The 24531-nt window shown below is 38.5% G+C and overlaps 1 long non-coding RNA gene across 1 annotated transcript in view; it reads right to left on the reverse strand.

The window, feature by feature from the left end:
• Positions 1 to 15290, reverse strand: part of LOC125335241 — a 208245-nt gene extending 192955 nt beyond the window's left edge. Inside the window, exon 1 of the long non-coding RNA XR_007207391.1 lies at positions 15095 to 15290. This is a non-coding gene — a long non-coding RNA (uncharacterized LOC125335241). The remainder of the gene's footprint in view (positions 1 to 15094) is intronic.
• Positions 15291 to 24531: the final 9241 nt, after the last annotated feature.

Here is a 24531-nt window from a genome sequence, read left to right on the forward strand (position 1 = left end):
TCTAACCTTTTGACACTTTCCTTCAGTATCAGTTACCAGTAGAGGAAAAATATAGTATATCCTAATTTTTACACTGATTTAAAATAGAAGGAAAATTTGACCAACTGAACATCAGCACAAAGTAAGATACAGTAAAAAGCATCCCTAACATTTAAAACAGATCAAAAACAATTCCCTCTGAAACAGCTTAGAGGGATTAAAAATACACATTTCAGCAGGCAGGAGATTTAACACTGAATGAAGGCAAGATGCTGAACCCTCCTTTTAGGACTCTGAACTGTATACCAGAAAAGCAAAATAAAGAGTTAAATAACTCTTTAAAAAGCACAGGGATTGCTTTGCTTAGCAGGAAATAGTCAACAATTATCTATTTGCATTATGAGCCATTAACTGGGGAGAAGACTTGTAGGTTCAGAAATATGTTAATGGAACAGCTGTCAGATAAAAGGGTGGCTGCAGAAATATGTATTCTGCCATGTGTAATGTTGATGTCTCTGTGAGCATCTGTCTGCACATCAGTCTGATCCAAAGGCCACCAAAGAGCACAGTAATCTTCTCAGTGACTTATGTGGCACTGGCACAGGCTCTAGACAAATTCAAATCAAGACTGGCAACCTCTAGATAGATGCTGCTAAATCCTGTAAAAATAGATTTAATTAGGCTTAATAACCTGAATTTGTCCCTAATGTGTTAGATAAGTTGTGCTGCTCCAGAGATCACTGTGGTGCGTTAACACTGTGGTATTAGAGTAGTTTTCTCCTCTGCTTAATGCAATGCCATAATCCTCCACTAAGATCATTGTCATGGCTGTACATCAAAGACATAATGGTTATATATTATTAGACAAAGTCTTCTTTAATGTTAGATTTGGCGAAAGTGGTTTTAGTGCTTAAGTAAAGAGTTTCAGCCAAATACTCCATCAATGAATTCTTGACATCGAGCTTTGTGTAAAAATGTTTGTCGTTCGTTTGAAGTTTCTTTAAATTTATTTGATTATTATTCAGTATGCAAAGGGCAATTAAAAAAGCATTTGAGGCATTTCATGGGCTATTAAATATGAAGAAACAATGTTTTAATGGTCACCATATTTGTACTGTGCTTTAACCTAACAAATTCTCATCTCCAATTTTAATGTTTTACCTCCCTATTTTACCTTGTTGGCATCTTTTCTCTGCCCAGTGCTGCATTATGGTTCAGTACCACTGAGCAGTGAGACTCAATTGGTACAGCACCACGGAAAAATACTTAGGCCCCACTAAAGAAATTAGCAGCCCTCTGTTCAGACACAGGCACAGTCCTATTCTACGATCCCTTGCTGGTTTTGCAATTTTTTACCTATTCTGGCATCAGTAACAATTATTATAATGATACGTCATTCCTGTTACATACAGAGTCCAAAGAGAGATTGTGACTGAGAGAAAGGAAACTTGACAGAAAGGACGGGAGAAGATGTTTACTGCATCAGTACAAATTTCTGTTTAAAGCCACTAAAAACTGACTTTAATCAAGCTGGAATTATATTGGTAACATCAAGACTCACACTGAATCTGATTTTGCTTTTTCATTTGGTCATCTTCCTTCCACTGATATTAAAATAAATCCTTCCAACCAATACTTCTCACATCTTCAGAAGAGGTGGCCATGCTAACATAAACTCACTAGACTAAATATCTCAGCTGGTAAAACCTCTAGTCAGCTTCACGCTTCCATATTTTACATACAGCAACAGTCTTATCTTCCAGACTAAAAAGATTCATGCTAATAAGCATGCACTGATGCAGTATATTGTAGCAGATCCAAACATCTACATGTCTAATGCAGACACCAAATACAAGTAAAGATTCCCGTGAAGGCCACAAAAAATGTTAATGCTTTAAAAGTAGCTATCAACAGTAGGAAATACTTAGATAATGAGGGAGATTTACACAGCTAGATTAGGACTTCAAACATTCCAAAGAGATCGTTTGCTTTCTATGTATTAAAATCCTATTACATAGGAAATTAACAGAAAAGTAGTGAGAATTCTAAATCTCAAAAGCAAAGCACTGCAGAGCATACAAATTAGCATTAAATTAAGAGGAACTGCTGTGCAATCTGCCAAAAGAATGTGGTGAAGCCTCTTGTGGCACAGTGTGCAGAAACAGTCAAGTGAAACAGTGGCCCAAAGGAGAGGAAACGACAGAAGTTCTCTCCCTGGAGACAGAAAGCAAGGCCCCATCTCAACAACACGGACTGGTGTTCACTTACTGGCTGAGCCAGAATAAGTCAAATTTATAGGGCTGATCTTCCTTCCTGGAGCAAATTGCCATCTCACAACCACAGATAAGGCAACCTTTATTATCCCTTCATTTTCTCAGTGGTTCTCAGAGTAGGACCACTGCTATACATGCATTCCCCTGAATTCAAAGATCCCAGAACAGCCTTAGGATCAGCCCGTCCCTGGGGGGATTAATGAGAAGTACATGGGGAACAGAATTTAATGACAGATGACAGTGTGAAACTGAATGCTCTAATTCCTTTTTTGATCTGATACAATGACTAAAGCAAAGTAGAACAAGAGAGCAGAGGACTCAAACTTCAATGGGCAAACCGTGGGAAAGAGAGGATTCAAACAAGGTGCAGTAGTGTTTCCAGATTTTAAACAGTAAAAACCAAAAGGACCTAAATACCTGGCTCTTTAAAATTTTAGGCAGAGAGTTTAATATTATATTTATAATAATACTACCAGGAAGCCAAAACCTGTCTTGCACATGGCAACTGAACTCAGAAAATAGACATCAAAAAAACAAGGAAAGCATCATTATAAATCTACTAATCTAATCCCCCAATACAAAATGAAGAAAAGAGGGAATAGGACATGGTGCTTCATTAAGAAACTTTTCTTTGAACGCTGTGCTTTAACGACATGGAACACAAAATAAAAGAAGAAAAAGCAGTAGTTTAAGAAATATGTTTCAATTAGAGATATGACTTTTCCAAGGTATGCAGATCCAGCTTCAGTTTCAGGAACAAATTATATATATATATATGTATAATATATCATTTGGTGAGATCAGGGCTACCATGAGAGGAACAAAGAGGTAAGATTGAGCACATTCTTTGTGAAGTTTTCCTTCTCAGGGTCGCAGGTACTGTGGAGAGAAGAACAAGTTAAAAAAAACCCTCAACTTTCAGGATAACCAAAAAAAACCACAAACCTATAATCTGACAAATATTCAGGGTTATTGGTGACGCCACCAACAATAATGGCCCATGAGAGGAACTGCAGGTTCAAGGTTCCATTTCCTTATGGCAGTGGTCCTTCACCCCACCCCTCACTCAGTAACAGGCTCCTGAAAACATCTGTAGAGAACAGTTTTCAGTTTCCACCAGAACTATATATGCTGCCTTCTGAAAGCCTCCATACTATTCCTTTGTCTTGGAAAATGTAAGGACCCTGGAAAACATAAGGTTAGAACTCATCTGACTCAGTCTCCTCTTGGGAGCTAAGGCTCCCAGTTACCTTCTTTCTATAAAACCAAATTAGAGGGAAAATCTGTTGCATAAGACCTCTTCTGAGAAGTTCAGGGAGGGTTGTTCCATGCAGGGTCTCAGCTTCAGCATTTACCTGTTACAGCTGTTCAGGCTAATGTTTTCAGAGTTTTACTTCAGAATCCAACACAATAGCTTTCCATCCATGTGTGGCATAATTAATTTGGGTTATAGTGTGATTTTATAGTAGTTTGAATAGTTTAGAGCAATGCTTGGCAAAGGCACTAATTGTAATTAGATGGCTTTTTCAGGCAATCATCGCACGTAACTGTGCACAGAATGTTCAGCCCAACAGAGTCCTCATTTCAGACAGGACCTCTTCTGTAAGAGCCACATTTCTGGCCTACAACTACAGTAACACAGAGCAAGCAATTACCTGGACTGTGTATAGCAAAAAAACGACCAGCGTAAAGTCATGTAAAGCCAAGCTGAGAAAACACAGATCTAATTTTGGCAAGATATGGAAGCCTTGTATGGAGGTTTTTTACACAACCAATGATTAAGTTGAAATGCTTGTCCTACATGGTTTTGGGCAAAAGAAGACAAAAACATAAGAGCACTAAGGCTTCAGTAGGTTCAAAGTTCTTAGATATTCCTTACATCAGACTTTTTGTATTAAACTATGAACACAGCATTTCTTGCTTTGATTGCCTTAAAAATAATAAAAAGAATAATTGCCACTTGAAGATTTCCAGTAATTCTCATTCCAGTGTAATTAGACGTAATGATCAGAATCTCTTCTATTGCATTGCAGATCTTCCTTAGCACCAAGGAACAGTGATACAAGTTATTTGCATAATTAGCTTCAGTTAAATGAGGAACAGAGCTTAACACAAGAGTTGCCATTGCACTGGAGCTCCTCAAACCTCCTGCATAACACCACAGTGCTGTGCAATGACTTGGTAAACTGCTTATGTCACATCATTATCCATAGAATTTATTCTATTAAACCAACCTATCCACAGGCTGGCTGCCCCCAGGTTCTTTCAGGGACACATTCCCTTTACACCCCAAAGACAAATTCATGCTTCAGTATTAACTACTTGTAGGCTGCCTGCCTCACCCATCAAGTTTCAAGTACAAGCAGGACTGATTCAGCTTCTGATCATTTCCTGAATCAGGAGTGGATCTCTGCACTAAATGCATCATAAATATTTAATGTATGTTAGCATTTGGAGTTAATAAGAATACTCCTAAGAACCCCACAAAAAAATTTGTAATAAAATTCTCATTTATCAATATATATGAACATTTAGATTCCAATTCCTTGGACCATTAATACAAGTTTTTCCAATAAGTTATGCCAAAAAAGTTACCAGGAAAAAGTAATTTATAGAATGATTTTTGCTTATTAACTTTTTAAAAATAAAGACAATGTCAGCACATGAATTATATGCCAATAAAGCAATATACTTGAATAATTTTCCAGTCACATTGGAAGAAAATCATTTCAGCTTAAAGAAAGGTGGATGATTTCTTTACTCTTTGATTCTCACTGAATGCAGCTAAATGACAATGATGCTCTTGTTCAAGGTCTAAATTATATTTTGATCGATGTGTTCTGTATCTTCCATCCCAGGACTGCACTGTAACACAGCAGATGCTTCTTCTCCTCGACCTTTCCTTCATTCATCTTGAGTAATTCTGTTGCTAATTTGTCCAGCAATTGATCTCCACCTCCACTCCACTCATTATCATTGCAACAGCAACGACTGTTCCACCTCCAGGGCTAATAATAAGCAACGAAATAGTTTAATTGGTTAATAGGTGAGGTTTTGCTACAAGGAGAGCTACCTTCAAAAGCTGCATTTAAAAGCTGCCCCATGGGGCTGGGGCCACAGAGCAAATGCAGCAAGAGAAGTTTGCCTGGAACCTCCCCTGCAGCTCTTGGAGGGATCTGCAGCACATAGCCCAATTTCGGTGCTTTTGTTGTTCTTCTCTAAAGCAGGGATAACAAGTATTTCTCCTTTTCTCTGAGTGCTGACACGAACTTTCATGCATTTACCATTTCTCAATACTTGCAGTTACTGAATGCCCAGTTCCTGGTACAGTGAAACTCAGGTGTAACGGGGACAGAGAGTTTGATGCTTCCCATTGTGACCTGATGCTTCGAAAGCAGAAAGTACAGCAGGAATTGGTCTGGGAGAAGAGGGAAGGAGGATGGAAGCTTCTTATATGGTGGAATTTACTTATATCAAATCAGTCACATGGTTAGAGGTTGGCACATTTCTATTCCATGATGGAAATGGCTTTTTCAGATTGGTACTCTTTAAAAAAAAAAATTCTCATTTATACAGCTGCACATTGGAAATTGTTCCAATAAACATTTGGGCCAGTGGAAAGGAGCTCTCAAAAAAGCCATTGTAACAGGCATTCCCTGCTCAGACCAGGAATGAAAAATAAAACAGAGAGCTGAATCTTCTTTAATATCTTTGGCAAGAGGCTGTTAGAATGAAGGCCAAGTCTGACAGTGCAATTGGAGACTCTACTGTTGGAACATGCTAAATATTTACAGCAAAACTAGGCTGCCTTCCTCCTAATTGCAGTAGATAACCTGGCACAGAGAAGAACATATTGCCATGAAATCTTTCTTATGCAACCTATGAAATAACTTCAAAGGGAAAACATTACATTAAAAACACAGAAAGATACTCAGAAATTCTCTAACAGCCACTTCCATGTTGGTTTAGCCTTTACAAAGTAAAGAAGTTGATGATTCTATTAGCTTCTCTGCCACCTTCTCCATTTCATCCTACATTGTGTAAGAGCAGCTGAGGAAAAATAGCAGGTTAGCTAACTAGAGAAATGCTCTATCTAGCAAAGCATCACTAGACATTTATGGTTCAAGAAGGTCAGGATGAATACATCCTGTTACATCAATTCAAAATAAACCTCTGCTGTCTTATGTCACTCACTCAGCTCATTACTCAAAATGTAACTCTATTCCAGCTTGCTCTGCTTTTGAGAAAAGTTTCTTTGCAGCTTACCTTAGTCAGGAAATTTCATAAATCCTGACTGACCTTGCTCTTTAGTCATTATTTGCTCTTGTTTTAATTACACTAACTTATTCACTGTATTTCTGTACTTTTTACAGGTCTGCTATTTCCAGTGTCTCAGATATTAGAAAGCATTCAGCAATTTTTGTGCAATGCCCTTTCCACTCTATGTGTTCTTCAAAGCAGCCAGCTACTGATTCACACAGTAAATCAAAAAGCAGATTTATTTTCAGAAGGAAAATAAACGAGCTAGCCAGCATGATGTTAAGTCTTAATATAAAAGTTTTAAAGATTTAACAGATACTTAATTGGAATCATTGGTCAAACCCAATGCACTTTTGGCAAATGTGAATACCAGCCTGGAGAATTCAAGCCTGGTCCTTTATGTGGCTACATCTGTACCCTTAGCTCGGAGCATGAGGGAGACTAGGCAGCATTTGTGGATACCCAAGCCTTTGCCACACGCTTCCTTTTGCTAGCAGGGATGAGCTGGCTCTCCCACAGCACCGAGCTGGAAGCCAAATGCACGTCCTGTGGGGACAGCTCACAGCCTGGCAGCAATTGCTCTTCTCCAGCCTTGACTTGTCCAGGCTCAGCTCAGCCCCAGCCGTGGCCCCACAGTGTTTTGGGAAGCCTGGGGCAGGGGGGAGCTCACTCCTGGCTGCAGAGGACATCACACACGTCCAATGAACAAAGGACAGGGATCAGGATGCAGCTCACGTTTCCTCGCAGCCATTCACTCCCTTCTGATTGAACCATGCAGATTTGCAAAGGCTGAAATTTCATGAAGGAATAGAAATGTTTAAGGCTAAGAAAGCCCAGAACAAGGATCCTGCCATCCCTTCAATGCTTACACTTTGTCAGCTCCGTTCAAACACGAGCTGTGGGACTCAACACAACTACTGTACAGAGTGCAATAGGCTGAGCTCTCCAGATGAGACAAATGATCTAATTACTGCTAGGAGGAGGTGCAGCAGAACTGGCAGAGACTGTGACATAGCTTGTTTTGGAGGAACAGATTGGATTTTCTCATCAGGCTTACAAAGGGTCAGACTGTTTTCCGAGAATATGGTGTGCCAGCATTCCTAGGACGAATGCAAGTATTGCCTGCGAGCAGTCCCAACAGCAACTGTAAAACACCTTTTATTGACAGTGAAGCAAAACAAAACCGCACAGTGATCCATTTTCCTAGCACTAAGTTTTAACAGGAAACAAAGACACCCTTTCCAGTCATTTCTGGGAATTCTTGTCACATCAGAAATACAAATCTGTGAGACTTGAACAAAACACTTCAGGAGAGTAACTTACATCAAGAAGTGGGTGTCGTTAATTTAAGACTCTGAACTTCCAGGAAAAAAAATTCAGTGTGATTTGAGGCACCTTTTTCATAAACCTTCCTCAAAACAACTTGTAACATTTGAAAAAAAGGGCTTTTTTTGCATATCATCGTGACAATCAAACCCATTTTCACAATTTGAGGAGAAGGGGGAAAAGTGAGAGAAATATCATAATGTCTCACTTGTCACAGCAAAAAAAAAAAAAAAAGACATTTGACAGCCACAATATTTTGCTTCCCATTCCAAAATGGGCTAAAACTATTCAGTGATGAGTATCTTTATGAGTTGTCTGTGCACTTGAAATTCTTTAATTCTGACTGGCTGGCAGAGAATGTTCACCCAAGCTAGCATAAATGTATCTAAACTTCATTTTTTTGCCTACTACTGGTCACTGTCAGAGGAAGGATATTGGACCAGACAAACATTTAGATGACTTTGCATCCATAAAACCCAAAGTAAAATGAAACTGGCACCTCCTTTTCTTTCTCCCCCTACTAAAAGCACTAATGAAAGCTAAATCCTCCAGGTTTTGCTTATATTTACATATGCATAGTGAAAGAAATTTAATTAAGTCAGCTGAAGTATAAAAAACAAGAAAGTCTGTTGTCTTTCTTGTTCCTGCAGCTTTTTACAGCAAGATATCAAAATATCTCCCAACAAGAAAGCACTTCTCGTAAGCACTATGTCTGTTTTATTGTCTAAATATCTTCTTGTTGTGCATGTAATTTTTACTGTATTTAAGAACACATTTTAATGTTCTGACTGGTGGTAGCACTTTTCTGGGAGAAGTTCCTAACGTAGCTACCACTTAAGCTCTGCAACCAAATCTCATGACTAGGCCAATCAACATTTCTTTTTTTTTTTTTCCTTTTTGTATCATTAAATGTGATACTCCTTTCCATTGTCCCAAAGAAGCTTTCCTAGAACTGCTTCAGAGATGTTCCTCTATCATCTGCTTCATGTGTGATGAAATAATCAACCTTTCTATGAGATTATCTTTATTTGCTTTTTACTGCACTCATCAATTTGATTAGGGAATAGAGATCCAAATTCTCTATAGGACACTACACTCACTGAAAAATACTGTATTTGACTTCTGTAATCCACGAAGATTTAAATACTGTATTCAGAATCAGTCAATGAGCAAATCTTTTTTCCCCACAGGCTCCTTATATCCATGCTGCATGCAAAACAAGCATTTATACTCTTCAGACTTTGTCACTAAACCAGCCAACCTTGTCTTTTATAGTTCACACTTCATAGTTCACTATTAAGTTCACACTTAATAATTTAAACCTAAGAGAATGTTGTGTTTCCAAATATTGAGACTCTCAAGAAAAACAGGCAAAAATGTTACTCAGACATTTATTACTCTAAAGTTTGCTGCATTTAGTAAATCAGCAGTGAGCAGAGCATGTAAGGGCTCCTTATATAGTCATTTTCATTGCCAAAATAATCCCACAAGTAGCTGTCCTTGCATCTGCTGGCTTTAGGAGTTGATATACCACTTGGGTGTAAAAACCACCTACTTGCAAAAAACCTGATATAAAATCTTAATTACAAATGCAAAATAGCATTGCATAACTATTTTGCTAAAAGTATATACTAGGAGAGAGACAGAAATAAAAGTTGTGCACTGAGGTTGTGATTTGCTGAAGTTGAAGGCAGAATGTCAGGGAGCAAGAGATGTTCAGAATGGGGGAAGTTATCGGGCCTTTGAATTCACACACTGATGAATTCAGCATTCAGCATCAGATTTTATCTTAGCTGCAGTATTTCCAGAAAAGTATCAAATACATTATTATATTGTCCTGGAGGGATAGTACTAATGGACCTCCGTTATCCTTTTTCTCAAAAGCTTTCTCATTATTTTTCTGGGGTTTTTTTGGTGGTATTTCTAAGAATTGCACTACCAGCTGCTATTGCTTCAGGCTGCACAGAGGCTTAGCACATACCCACTCCGAGTAGCTGGGAAGCCACTGTAGGAACACTGTTCTATCATGTATTTGTAGGTAAGTAATTTTTAGAAAAGATACCCTCAGTTATGACCCATTCCTTCCTTAATAGGTACACCATTATTACAAATTATAGCTCTCACAATGTGTGAGACCTAGCTAGTGCACTATAATTACAAATGAAAGCTAATGATTCTTCTAATCTTTGGCTTTTTTGTATGGTATCATCCTATTTAAGATCATAAGGAAAGTAATAACATCATGAATAAGAGGCACAGCTACATCCATCATTTTAAGAGAGGCCTCTTTCCCTCTTGTGTCTTACTGAAGGCAAGAGACAGACAAAATGAAAGAAAAAACTAAGCCTCATTTCATATCTTAAGACAGCCAAGAGTTGCCAAGCTTGTTCTCTGCCAGAATGGAGGAAACACTGTCAGGTAACAAAACCCTAAGGCTTTGTCTGATACCCTCACTGCAGGAAACACCAGAGCTGTGGAGAGCTGTGAATCACACCCATGTGTGGGGCCGAAGGCTGCAGTGCCCAAGCTGCCACAGGTACAACACAAATGACAGTCATTACCCAGCCAAGGAGGACTCGCCCTCAGCACTTGAATTTGGTCAGTCCCTATGATTTCAAAACTTCTAAGCCATTGATAAAGCCAGCCCAAAATTACAGTTCCCAAAGTTCAACCCAAATAGCAACCCAAAAGAAAGATTAAAATCCAAGCCTACCTTACAGGCAAGGACCCTTTTAAATACCCCTTTCATTCAACTGCTGCCCCATATCACCCCTTGTGTCTATCCCAGCATGAGATGAATCTCACATTCAGGCCCAGCATTGACACCCCAAGAGGAAACAGTGCCAGTGCCTGATGATTTCACTGTTCTTTAAATGCCTTTTGACAGCACCCAGTATAACCTCCTCTGTAATTTTTCCAGGAACTGAGGTTAGGCTAATAGGTCTGTGGTTTCCTAGGTCTTTCCTCACATTCTTCTTGTAAATTAGAATATCATTGGCCACCTTCCAGCCAGCAGGAACCTCCGCAAACTCCCAAGGCCTTTGCTAGATGGTGAAGAGGGGTCCTGCAGTGCTCAGGGATGAGCTCCATCAGACTCCATGGACTTGTGAATATTGAGCTGGTCCCTTACAATTTTAATGTCCACAAGTAGAAAGTCTTGCACTCAAGATCCTCTGACTCACGGGACCTGGCAGCCCAATCCTATCCACATTCCTAAAGATGGAGGGAACCAAAACAAGAACTGAAAGCCTCCACTTTTTCTTCATCCTTAGGTGTGTGTGGCTCTGGGTGTGAGAGATGCCAGTCGTGCAGGCCTACCAGCTGTACCAAATTGTCCACTCCTCACACATCTTTTTATACACATTGGAATTATTATGAAGTACAGCATTGTGAAAAGAAAATATGACAGACATCACACCTTTACTCATGCCATAATCATAGACTGTCACAATGCAGGAAATTACTCACAGTCATGTAAAATAGCCCCACTAGGGATAAATGAAATGGTAATTTCATTTGATCAACTTTTATGCCCTTTGTAAGAGTTACAGTTTCAAGATCAATCAAGACAAGATACATCCAGCAGGATATTTCAATACATTTTTGATCCATGCTTTTCAAGCTTCCTGTTACTTTCACATTCAAAAGACACCACCACAGTTCTGCACATATGATGTATCTTAAAAGACTTCAGCTTTGCTTCATATATCTTTATGCTCACAAGCCGAAACTCTACTAATTAAAAATCCTCTATTCAATCTGTGTAGCAAATGAGACACCCAAAACCTCTCAAGATTTAGCTCTAATACAGGACTGACAAACATTTTCCAGCACTGACTGCCTCCTAAAACCACAAGTTCTTCTCCCTTCTTCCCACTGCCCAGACACAGATTCTTCCCCTCATTTCTGTGGCAGGGAAATGTGGTGACACAGACCAACACAAACTTGGGGTAGACTCCACCAGACAGCCTCAATCTGCATGACAACTGCACTGACTGAAAATATTTCATAAAATACATCAAAATTGAAATGTTCACATAGAAATACTTGAAAAAATTATAAAAATTATTAAAATAATGGCAATAGATAATGTGCCCTGGCCCTAATCCCTTCAACCATTTAAGTACTCACCTGACTGAAGCTTTTGGGACCAAGGAATTTAAAAGGATATTTGAAAATTGGTAAAGGAAACCTAGACAAGATTTCAGATAATAAAATACCAGAGTGAATAATGCATGGGAAGATTTGCTGATTATTTAGTATAATAGTACATATGAGTTTACAATCTCGCTTCTCTGGCTGACTCATTTAGCTTCTGAGGTCTGACTAATCACCACTAAATCTCATGGTACTAGTTAAGGAAATCTCTACTAAGTAGAACATTTGTTAACACCCTCCCCAATAATCTGCAGCCATTACTGCTCACTCACATTAAGCTACAGCCATTCCCTGGCAGATGTCCTAGTAAAATAACCATCCCAACTCATTACATTTCCCATTAAAGGAATAAATAATATATTCACTATTGAAATTAGATCAAAATATTGAAAGATTCATAAAAATCCTCCCACCTCATCTGGGAAAGAGGAGATAGACATTATCGTAAGCACTTTGCTTACTGCAAGACTTTTGCTAGCAGCACATCAGTGTCACAGCTAAATTATGTTATTCCAGAAATGCCAGCCTTCATAACTGCAAAAGTGACCACAATTTCAATAAACTGGAAGGACACATCAAGGGCTATTTAATGTCCGGATGAAAGGAATATGGCATTAGCCTTCCATTTCTTCTCCACTCCTTCTCTGCCATTAGCCGCCTGCTTGCACTTCAAGATCAGTTAAAGTGAGGTTAGCAGCTTGTCTTTAGCAGTATTTTAGTGGTCTTCAATTCCATTTTACAGTCAGACCCCTAATACATTAAATCTACATAAATCAATTACTTGGGTGGCAATAGCCATGGTGGCTTAGGTAGCAGCCACACAGCGTTTCTAAGATATTAGGCACCTGGCACAGATTCATCAGATACAGCCCTGCAGCCAAGCCTTCAGTGGTCTAACCTCGCACAGCGCAGTGCTCCCTGTTCCCTCAGGAGCAAACAGGATGCAGCAACAAGCACCTTAACCAGGAAGGCTGGAACACCTTGGCAGAGCATGCCCTGGTTAAAGCCACAGGAAAACAATGGCTTTGGACTGTGCTCCTCCAACATTCACAAAGCTGCTATTCTGAAACAAGTGCCACGGCATTGGGCACTTGGAAGCAATAATTGGGTTGTAAAAACTTACAAGTGACCATGAATTTTCAATCTCATCTTTCCATTAGGATTAATTGTAAGCAGTGTAATAGTCATAAAGCAGCCCCAGAGAGAAAATCATCTCTGTAATTAATTGTGCCATTTGACTAATAAAATAATGTATATTTCCATTAACAAAACTGAATGCAAACAGAATTGATTTTCAGCTTTCTTTGATGTAAACACAGCTTATTATCTTGATTAATCCTTCTGCAGGCTTTGTTTTCTGGAAGACATTTATCTCAAATAAAGCCACACACAGGCAGTATTTTTACCTTTATAGCCTCAGATATGATGTAGGATCCAAGACCCGATACAAGGAACATATTCATGTTACTAATGCTAAAATCACCTTGGAAGTAGATCCCTGTTAGTGAAGTGGCTGCATCAGCCCTGGGGCTCAGTTCTAAGAGCATCAGTTTGTGGCAAACGGCCTGGATGCTCTGACCCGTGCCTGACGTGGAGGGAAGCGCTCCCTGCCACGGGGCAGCCCCGGGCACTCCGGGATTCACCATTCCCTTCTGATCTTGAAAGCACCGTTATCTTCACAGCCCGCTCTGAATTTCCTGGGGTACCTGCTAAAAAGGTTTCCAAAGTGACATCTATTCTGTGATTCCGAATACTCTGTGATCTTCTTCCTTCACGTCCGCGCTGGGTGCCCGTGCCCAGGCACTGACTGCGGCTGCTGGGCCGGGGCACCCCGGGAAAGGGCATTTCAGAGGGGGCAAAGCCTGCACAAACCTTGTGCCAAAACCCTCAGAGGAGCACAACCATCCCAAAACTGATAATTAGGCTGAAATACTTCCCTCTGGTGGCAGAGTCTATTTCAGCCTATAGAAATAAGTGCTTTTTAAAATTCTTCTACTCGAAAATCAAAAATAGACTTTTTTTATTAACTGTAGAAACAGCCAATACTGTTCAAAATGCAGTCTGGTCATGGTCTCGGTCCTTTTGTCCTCAACATCGTAAAGTGCACATCAACACAAAAATCTTAAAAGTACAGAAGATAACATTCAAAATCAACAGGACCAAAGCCTACACTGAAGTGCTTTCCTAAATCAAATTTTGAATCAAATAGCACACTGTTTAATTAAAGAACTTCATTTGCATTCCCACCTTTCACTGCATTTACAGCACATTGCTCAATTATATTTTCTAATCATGACAAGAGATGCAAAATCTCACTCACTACTTCTACTCCTTAATTTGCAAAAAACCTTTACAGTTTGCATAAATATTCACTGAAAAATAACTGAAACACTGGAGATGCAGGAATATCCTTTGTATATTTTCCACACACACACTTCTCAAATTAGAGTTTTTCCAAATTCCTTTCAGACCCATCATGAAAACAGAACAGCATAGTGGGATGTGCAGTAGCACAGCTTGGATGAGGAATATACAATCCATATTATAAAAGGTAAATTTGGGACTACTGAAGTAAACTTCACAAATCTGCATCTGAAGTACCACGGTGCCACAGTGATAAACAGGCTGAATATATATTCTTTACCTTAAACAGTATTTAAAGACATTGCAAACTACTCACTAATTTAGAACAAATTTTGTTTCCAGCAACTTGCCTTAAAATCAGTCAATGCTTGTTCAGCAGTAATGATGGTCTCCTTTTAGAAACTGCACAGAGCAGCAATTCCATCATTAAACTGAATCATAAATTAATTACCTCATTTTTTTTCCCTGCACAACTTTGCTTTGATTGTTATTGTAAAGGTTCTATCATCATTTAAATATGCAGCTTTAACAAATAAGTTTTCTTGTGCTCTGTTAATCTTCTTGCTCTTTCAAGTTTTTAAAGTCAGTCTGAAAAAGCTGCGTGCAATTGCTGAGCAGATGAGAATCCCTCTGCAGGGAGGAGTCACCAAGGATGAGAATCCCTCTGCAGGTAGCTCTCCCCACCAAGGACGACTTCATACTGCTTCAGGCCAGAATGCCCTTACATTACTTACTTTTATTTTGTGTGTACTCCACCTCTTTATCCCTGGAGGGGACCCAAAGGACTTCACACAATCAAATGTATGGAAATCACGATCCATTTAATCTCTTCTCAAAATTTTTTCGACTGACGCAGAGGAAAACAAGGGCACAAATACACAAGGGTCTGCACTTCTAGTAAAAGCACTTCTAAAATGCTGCCTGCCCTTATCTGAGTGGCTGGGTGGGTGGTTTCTCACTCACTGCACTACAAAGCAAATTTGTTTGAATACATCTATTGTGGAGGCTGCCTGCTTCCACTGGGTTGTCTCTGGGGCACCACCTTTTATTCTCATTAGTGAAGGGACGCCATTGGGAATTATTTAATCTCAGACATTAGTCTGGAAAACTGTTTGTTTTGAGGGCATTTGGTTTAATATACATAACAAAAGCGGTAGACGGTCTTGGAAGGAGAAACAAATTCTCATGTTGTTTTATCAAACATGACAAATAAGCATCTCTGAATCCTTTACTTCATTACAATTTCAGATGCAAATAAAGATAGAAACCTAACATTTATAATCCTTAGGCTTTTCTTCCATCTCATAACCAAGGGAGAGACTTAAATTAAGATCAATTAAGATTGTTGTCAATAAGATTTAAACCAACAATGAAAGGAAATTCATTGTGAAAGTGTTGAATGAGAGCATTATTTCCCAAACACTGCTATCAATCAGAATTTAAATATCTTTTCACTCATAGTCTTCAAAGCAGTCACCAAGTATTACTATGACCTTTGTGTTACAGATGAGGCAATTAAGGCATAGAGTAAAAACCTCAGAAGCTTCTTGAAAGTTCTGCCTTGAAATTTTTATCAGGAAAAAAAACCTGCATTTTTTCCAGTGAAAAGCTGAAATCAAAACCCTTTGTGTTATAGAGGTGCAGTCAAAATGGCCCAACAAGTAGAATGTAACAGAACGAAAATGGAAATTACTATCGATATCTTAAGACAAACTACCTCCAGCTCAGCCTCTCACTAGAAACCTTGGCAAATGCATAGGCCTAAATTGACTCTCATTGCTTATATGCATTTAGATTTCTGTGTATACAGCTTCCAGAGCATTATAATCTATAGATTATAGATAACAATTCTGAAGCTATTATTTACAACCTTATTCAAATCCACAAAGTCACAGACATGCAGTGGTACAGTGTCTATTAAAGCAATTCAGACTGTTCATGCAGCAGAGGGTAGAACCAGGGAACTCTGAGGCTTCCTTGCATTTAAGGAATTTCCTGGCATTTAGGCTGTAATATTTTCAGGCTTTGCTTTCCTCAATAGATTCCTTTGTAGAATTCTTAAGGTAAACTTTTCTGAGCTCACATAATCCTTTAATTCTACAATACAATGTTGTCAAGGAACATTGCTTTTCCTCAACAGCTTCACAACCAGCAGTGACAGCAAAGCAAAGATGGCAAAGCAAAGTGACAGCAAAGATGTCATGTATGCTGTACATAACATAAAACAGCTTTTTTCTTCTTCATTTAGGAATTTAGTACAGGTCCAGGACATCAGCTTTATTTCAATTCACATACTCTCTCAAACAGAATTGATAGCAAAGCTGTTTTTCCATGAGAAGAAGGTAAGAGCTTTATATTTCACCCAGACATTTTTCTGTCTCCAGTGATAATGAGCTCATCTGTCTCTGCTGTGAGAGTTAACTCTTTCAACCCACTATCCTGACTTCATGCTCACCCTGGTGAGCAGCATTGTAGAAGGTCATGGCTTGATTACCGTAACAAGTCCTGGAAAAGGGAAGGTAAAGGGGTGAAGGGTTGCCATACCAGTGACACCTGCTACAAACTTCTGACTTAAATCCACCATTGCCTTCCTCTCTGATCCTTTCTGACTTGCGCTAAATGCTGTCTGCCAACCCTTCGACCAAAAGAAAACAGGCTTTAGAAAGCAGGGATCATCACTTGCATTGGAGTGGTGCTTGGAGACCTCCTCAGGCATCAAAGACTGTAAAACTGATGCATATATAAGAAATAAAACTTAGGCCGGATAAAATGAAGGGGATGGAACACAGATACGCATTTTAAAGCTGGAAATCTGTCCCTGCAAGGTTAAATTTTTTGCCCAGTACTTGAGACTGGTAAGCTGAAAACTTGACTATTTGTGTCCTAGGCTAGCCATTAAGCACCTTAAAAAGCCATTTTTCACTATTTTTGGAGAACTATTCCTAATAGGTATTTGACTTGGCGCATGTGAGGTAGAGGAGTAACATATGTGAAGTGAACAAATACAGCTCCATTGTGAGATGCCAGAGATGATGGCGTAGATATTCAGCAAATTTAATAATGATGTGTCAGAATCAGAGTCAGTCAGAAAATTACTCTTTGACGTTTAATGGAATAACAACAGTCAAGCTCTGCTCCTCTGCCCAGGCAATTATCCAGGTATCTTGGGATATCAAGGACCACTAAGTAGGAAGAAAGCTATTGGAATTACCACAGAGCTGTGTTTATGTGGCCAGTGATATTTCATAGGCAACAGCTTTACCTGTAAATACGTGATGGGTCCATTCTTCCTTGTAGGAAAATGAATGAGCAACAGCATTTCACCACCACTCTTCAACTCAAAGTGATTTGGACAGCATGAAATTGCCTCCTTTTAAATGCAGAGCTAAAGCAGAAATTAATTTTATCATATTATTTAAATGTGCTCAGGTAATCACTGTCATTGCACCTGAGCATCTCACACACCCCAACAGGTATACCTGGAGCAAAATAAAGATCATGCACCTTATATTGCAGAAAGGGTTAAAGACAAGCCAAATATTCTCTCACTGCAAGACTGAGCTAGATTTCATTTATTTAATCCTCATTCTCACCCTAATTCTTCCACCTATGAGAAAATGAGTAGTTCACAAAAGGAAATCATTCAGTCCCCTTCCCACCACCATAATTTTTCATGGGGTAGGTCAACTATAACAAGATGTCAAATCCTAAAGAGTTATCAGTTACACCAGTACAGATCCAACTTGAACTCCGGAACTTCATCCAACCGTCAGTAAAGTGAGCTCTCATTTAACAGAGTCTTTAGCTCATGCGTTTCTACAAAGTTTGTGGAGGGTAGAGTACTGCTTGAATTGAACTGAAAATTGAACCAACATCTAGTTACAAAGCACTGTATCAAAACCATCATATTGTTCTTCTACATCATTGAGTTTCTTCTGGTCTTCTAAAGAGCAAACTCCATGCCAAGGCACATTCCTTGCAGCAAACCAACAGCAGCTGTGAAGGGTGAAATCACAGGGGACAGAAAACACAGTCCAGAGAACAGACATAACTACAGCTATAGAACAACTTTTTGCTTAGCTCAATGTTCAGCTCTTCAGTCAGATTCTAGGTTCCCAGATTATTAGAGAAATTGCAATTTGGGAATATAAAATCTTTTTTTTTTTGAGCCAGATATGAAAACCATACTGAGTTTTCATTGAAGATTCCCATTCCCTACCTTGTTGCAATGTCCATCAAAAATTTCTACAAATACAAGTCTTAAAAATACTCTATCTAGTCAATGAGTCATTCAAAAAATCATTTATTCTAGAACATAACTGAAATGCAAACAATTCACTCAAAATGCCTTTAATTGCTTGAAAACAGTTCTTGAGAACATCTATTGATTTAAAACTTGACTCTAAGTAACTGCTTTCTGCCAAAATAAATGTCAAAGTTTCTACAAATTCATTCAAAATGCAAAATTCAGGATTTTGTCATCTGTGTCCTGATAGACACTTTATTCACAGAGAATATGCATCACCGACTGGTGATACATAACCAGGGAAGCCCTTGTTGTGTACGATAGTTTTCTTCCACATTCAATACCAAATACAAATTTTTTTAAAAAAATTATAGTTAACTAATTAGCTGTCTCTTTAGTTCTGTGAGATTAACTATCTTTTTCCTTGTTCCTGCTAAAATGAACAGAAATTTGGTTTAAGTAGGAAAAGAAGCAGCATGAAAGAAACATTGCATAGCTGAAAGAGAAACAATCAGAATAATGGACACAGGCTCTCTTATTAATAGATAACAACACCAGATAGAACATGAGAACTTACAGCCACAGGCTGTAATTGCAGAAATACTGCTGGCACATTTAAAGCACAGTAGCTGCCAGACAGATTGCTTACCAAAGGTCCAAAATACAGAAGAAAATCCATTCCTGGATGCTTTCTCTCTCTCTCCTATCATATTACTGTATCTAATCTGGGATTCTTAGGAGATTAGAGTTTTCAGAGCTGTCTTCTAGGGTGGCTAAATGCAAAAAGTATCCTTCAGAGTACAACTTGGTATTTCTGTCACAGCAGATTTACTGCAGCTGGCTTTGCAGCCAAGGTATATTTTTCAGGCATTTATTTGTTCTTTGCTCATCAACATTAAAAGATTGAGAGTGGCTAAATAGAACAAAGGAAAAAACAGCCAGAAAATTGGTATGATTTAATCAAAGAAAGAAATCAGAGGGATTATAGCCAACAAAGGAAGCTTAAAGGAAAAATTTACCACCTCTGGAAGTAACTCCCTGCAGAAGGTAATAAAATACCTGGCACTTGGGATTCCTAGTGAAATGAATCATATCTTCACCACACAACTCTTCCACAAGCCTCTGAATAAAATCACTACTTCCAACAGCTGCAACTGGATCTTGTTTTAGGATGAATAATATTTCTCTAATATTTATCTCATCTTTCTATTGATGCATGAGACCTGTCTAGACTCTGTCTGCCAAAATCCTGGCTTCAATTTTCTCTTGATTTTCTAAGTCACTGATGACAGGAAAAACCCTGGTTTTTCATTCTCTCTGAGGTGGAGGCAGGCTGGGCCACTCTTGCTAATCCTCACCCAGGAAACATTTATAATTTCATGATATTCAATCATACCTCGTCATTGTCTTAGATTAAAGAAAAAGGTAAATATCAAAGTAATGTTACTCAAATTAGGCCATGGAAGCAAAATTTAAAGTTTTAAAAATAATAATGTTATACGCATTAAAGATTGCATTTTAAAAATCTCTTCTGGTTGGGATGGGGCCAAAGAGACATTTAGAGGTTTGTTACAACGGACATTGTACCACCAGAGCAAAAGGCAATCCTGTTTCAAGAGTACGGGCAAGTCAGACTTCAAAAAAGGCTCACCACAGATCTGATAACAGCGAACTGGAGTTTTGACACTGATTTAGTAGGAGACAGAATAGTGCCCTGTAAAGAAAAAAGGTGGTCTAGAGACCACTGTGCTGGTCTGTGGTGTGTAAACACTTGATTAATTTTCTCCCCACACTACAGGTCTGAAGGTTCATGGGCAGTCTTGGCCAAGAAGATTTCTGTGTTCACTCTGTAATGGATCACCCAGTTTAGCTTTCATTGGTTTTCTAAGAAAAGGTAGTGGAAAGCTTGTGGGGTGCTCCTACTTTTCATGGGAATTTATATTGATAGAAAAATATGGTCGTAGTCATATTTCACCATATTAGACATCGAGTTTCATTACTAGCTCACTGTACAACTCCAGTCAAATAACAACCAGTCAATGCCTGGTTTTATTCATGTATAAAATGAAGAAGTCATTTATCTTCTCAAGTTTCACCCAGTCCAAAACAAAACTTTCTGAAAGTTTCTCCTATCTCTCCTTCAGAGCTACCACTGTGTTTTGTCTGACCTGTCAAACAACCATCACCCACACAAAGAAGACAAAACATTTTTTAATCAGGCAGTGCCCTGTATACTGACTCATCTACTGCATGGTTTCAGGTCACTGTTTGTGCCCTGACTCTGCACCTGTAAGCAGCCATCTCTCTGAGCAAGATAAACCGGAGGAAAGGAAAATATAACGAACAATTGCTTTTCCTACATGTTTGTTTGGAAGGGAGTTTTAGTGATTTTAATCAGTTTAGAGACTGGATTAAATCCTGGGATCATCAGTAACTACAAGATTTGCACTGATGTAGGAATATTGCAATTTCACCTGCCACAATCCCTGAAAATCTGTGTTGTGGGGTGAACATAATGAGAGTCTAAGAGTTCTTTCCTCTGCTATTGACACTGTCCAGATCTCACTTTGAAGCAAGATTCTTCTGCAGCTCTGTTCAGCTGCTTTCTATATGCAAGTTATATCTGAATTTCTTAACTTTTATATGGCATATTATTTTAGACACCTTTCCTGGAATAAAAAAATACCTCCCCAGAGCCAATAGAAGTGCTTAACATTGGGTTCCCATGGATGGGATTTCTATGGGATAAATATGAATTTTTTCGTTGACATCAAGTACGAATATGATCAAAACCACTTTTTCCCTTAAGGTTTCACGTTTTATTAATTAATGCATGTGCAATTAGATTTACATTCCCATAAGTCAGGGAAGCTATTGGAGACAACTGAAGAGTTAACATGTTATAAAAAAGTTCTCAAACAATGCCAAAAGAGAACCAAAGCTGTTGACAAGAAACCAAACTAAAAACCAGAAATAATTGAGAAAGGTTTTATTTTAGTTCTTCCTACCAAATGTCATTTGCACATAAAATTGAAAGAGAATGCCTGAAAAAATCCATATTTCCTTGCCAAGTACTTAACAAATCTTTGGTGAGAATTAAGCTTAGATTGCATTTCTTATATTAGGGAAACTGATTTTTAACCAAGTTAACCTTCTTCCCACTAAAAGTTTTTGCTACATCATGAAAGGGTCTTTCTCTGTTCTTCCGCACTGAGCTCTTGTGCATTTGTTTCTTATTTCTATTATTCTATTTTTAAAGTTTTTTCTAATTATTATTCCCATGCAGGGGTATACAGTGGCCATACCATGCCAGCTGTTGGCAAGCCAAGCTTACAGTAAGCAATAATAAGAAAAATTACATAGACACTTGGGTAAGTGTGCAGGTAGGAGAACCCAAAATCACCTGAAGAGAAGTTTCTCTATTAATTTGAAGTTAATTTATAAATGGAAAGGCCACCTGTGTGGTACTGGTGCATTGCTTTTCAATGACACCATGCTTCTAAAATAAATGTATGTTTTAAAAAATTCAAGTCTTTACATGAGCAAAATAGTTCACACCACTTGCCTTGGACAAACACATAACTAATTACAGTGAAAGTACAAAAGCTTTTCCAAAATTCTCTAATTCAAATTAAATAAAGGAAAAAGATCATATTTACCACAATGAAAAACAAGTTCCAACAGTAATAAACATCAGAATATCTTCAATTCCACTCTGCACAAATTATCTTTCTTATCCTCTTCTATGCCTGTTAAGTTTTGTTTAGGGTTTGGAGTTTTACTTCTCTTTCAAAAAACATACAACACTCTGGTTTCTGATCTCTCTTTTTTTCTTAAACGACTTCTGTTACTAAAACCCATACAAATAACAAAGAAAAGATTCCCAGGAGCAAGGAGTTCCTGAAGCCAGCCTTAGAGTCCACCTTTTTAAACCAGCACTATGTGGGTTCCAGACCACACCTGATGGTGCTGGGTCATCACAGTGCCTTCTGCTTTTTGTAAGTGCTGGTATTTTTATACACCAATTAAGTGAAAACAAACAGAAAAGGAATCTAATTGGATTAGACGTATCTTATAGCATTGGTTACATACTCTATCAAACCAACTGAAAAGGGGTTGAGGCTACAAATGCTAGTAGATCCACATGGATAATTTTATTCCTAATGACTGCTTTTTCTCTGCTTGTTAATGCAGAAACTAACGGTTAGCACTGGAGTTAATCTTAATTAGCTCTGGATGAAACGTAAGTTAAATTTCAAGATCAAATGGTTGTTGCAGGAAAACAATTTCTTTCCTGCCATTCCTGTCTTGGGTCCTCAAAACTTGAAGTCAAAAAAATACCCTGAACTTAATTTCCTTCTGTTCCATTCTGTTAAAAGTGTTCCATTCAGAACAGCTGATCTCAAAACTTCTTGGGCTACTTGAAGCACAAAAATGCTTTGGAATACTGACATTGTAAATAAATACATGAAAGCTGCTTTGTTTCCTCCAATTGCTTCTCTTCTTCCCTTTGAAAACATTTACTTTAATCTTCGCAAACAAATCCATCATTTCTAACCTCAGATGCACTGAGGTCACCTTATGCTGAATTTGAGCAATGTCAGGTCACTTATTTTGTAGACATCCATGAATCAATGAGTTAAGAGCGGAAAGAATTGCAATGCATCACACTAGATAGTTGTAAATGTTCTTCCTGGCTTGTTACTCCATATCTGTAAGACATCGTTTTCTGGGAGAAAAAAGCCCCAAACAAATAAAAGCAGGAATATTAGGAATGTTTTAAAGGGGTATCTGAAGCAAGGCTTCAATACCTGTATGAAGATCTTTAAACTACAGCTGTGTTTTCTGAAGTGCAGCAAAAACCAACAGCTGCAAATAACCCATTAAACCACTCCAATATGCACTTCAGTAAAAAATTGAGAAAGTAAATTCTACAGCATCTTACAGACATTATTGAAATTGAAGCCTAAAAATGTTTTGGTTGGCTGATGAAGGCAGCTGTGCCGATACAAACACAAAGGTACAAGCAGCACGTGGACCTGCACTACACACAGCTTGTTTCATCTCCATCTCCTTAAGTTGTGTCCCAGCCCTAGGATACAACAGCCCATAATGTCAGGGGGGTGTGTGAACATCCAGTCCATGACCAAGGTCATCCAAAGAAGAGTTTATTCCTCATTGTTGATTTTTGATGAACATAAAAATGAGGAAGGGGGGAAATTAGCTGCTTGACTACTTCTAATTTAAAATTAGACACTATACAAGGGTGTAAAAAGGTTTGATTACAGCATGTGATTCATTGACAACGTGCTTTCAGACATTTTTATACATTTTATGGTTATTTTGGAATCCTGGTACTTTACAACTTTCTGCTACAAAAGTTTCCCAATTAAAACAGAAAAAAATATAGTTCACTCACAATGTAACAATTTTTAAATGAATACACAATTTAAATGTTATTGTTTCTTCCAAAATGGGTCTCTCTGGAATATATAACAGTTGTGATTTTTCAGGGGAGTAAGAAGAATATACATAACATGGTATTTGTAGCTAACAAACGATAGGACTCTCTGTTTTACATACACAAACCGAGAAGGTTGCAGCAGAATTATGGGCAGTATTTTTAAAAGAATACTCACAGTTAGAACCTTCCTCTGATGTGAAATATTTCTACTAGTAAAGAGCTGTGGAACTATTTATCACAACCTGCATGGTTTGCATGTTAATGTTGCAATCAGTAGAAATGCAGGGTATGTCTCAGCAGGGAGGGAATCTGGGGCTCAGGCACAGAAATTTAATGCCAAAGAAAAACACTTTTTACACAGGGAATTGTGCTGTGTCCCACCAAGAGCACCAAGGCAGCAGCTCCCATTGCATTCTGCAAGGGAGGACAGCAGCCACCTGCCAGACTTCCAGAAGGAAGTG

Source organism: Corvus hawaiiensis, chromosome 18 (assembly GCF_020740725.1).
Source record: "Corvus hawaiiensis isolate bCorHaw1 chromosome 18, bCorHaw1.pri.cur, whole genome shotgun sequence".
NCBI lineage: Eukaryota > Metazoa > Chordata > Aves > Passeriformes > Corvidae > Corvus > Corvus hawaiiensis.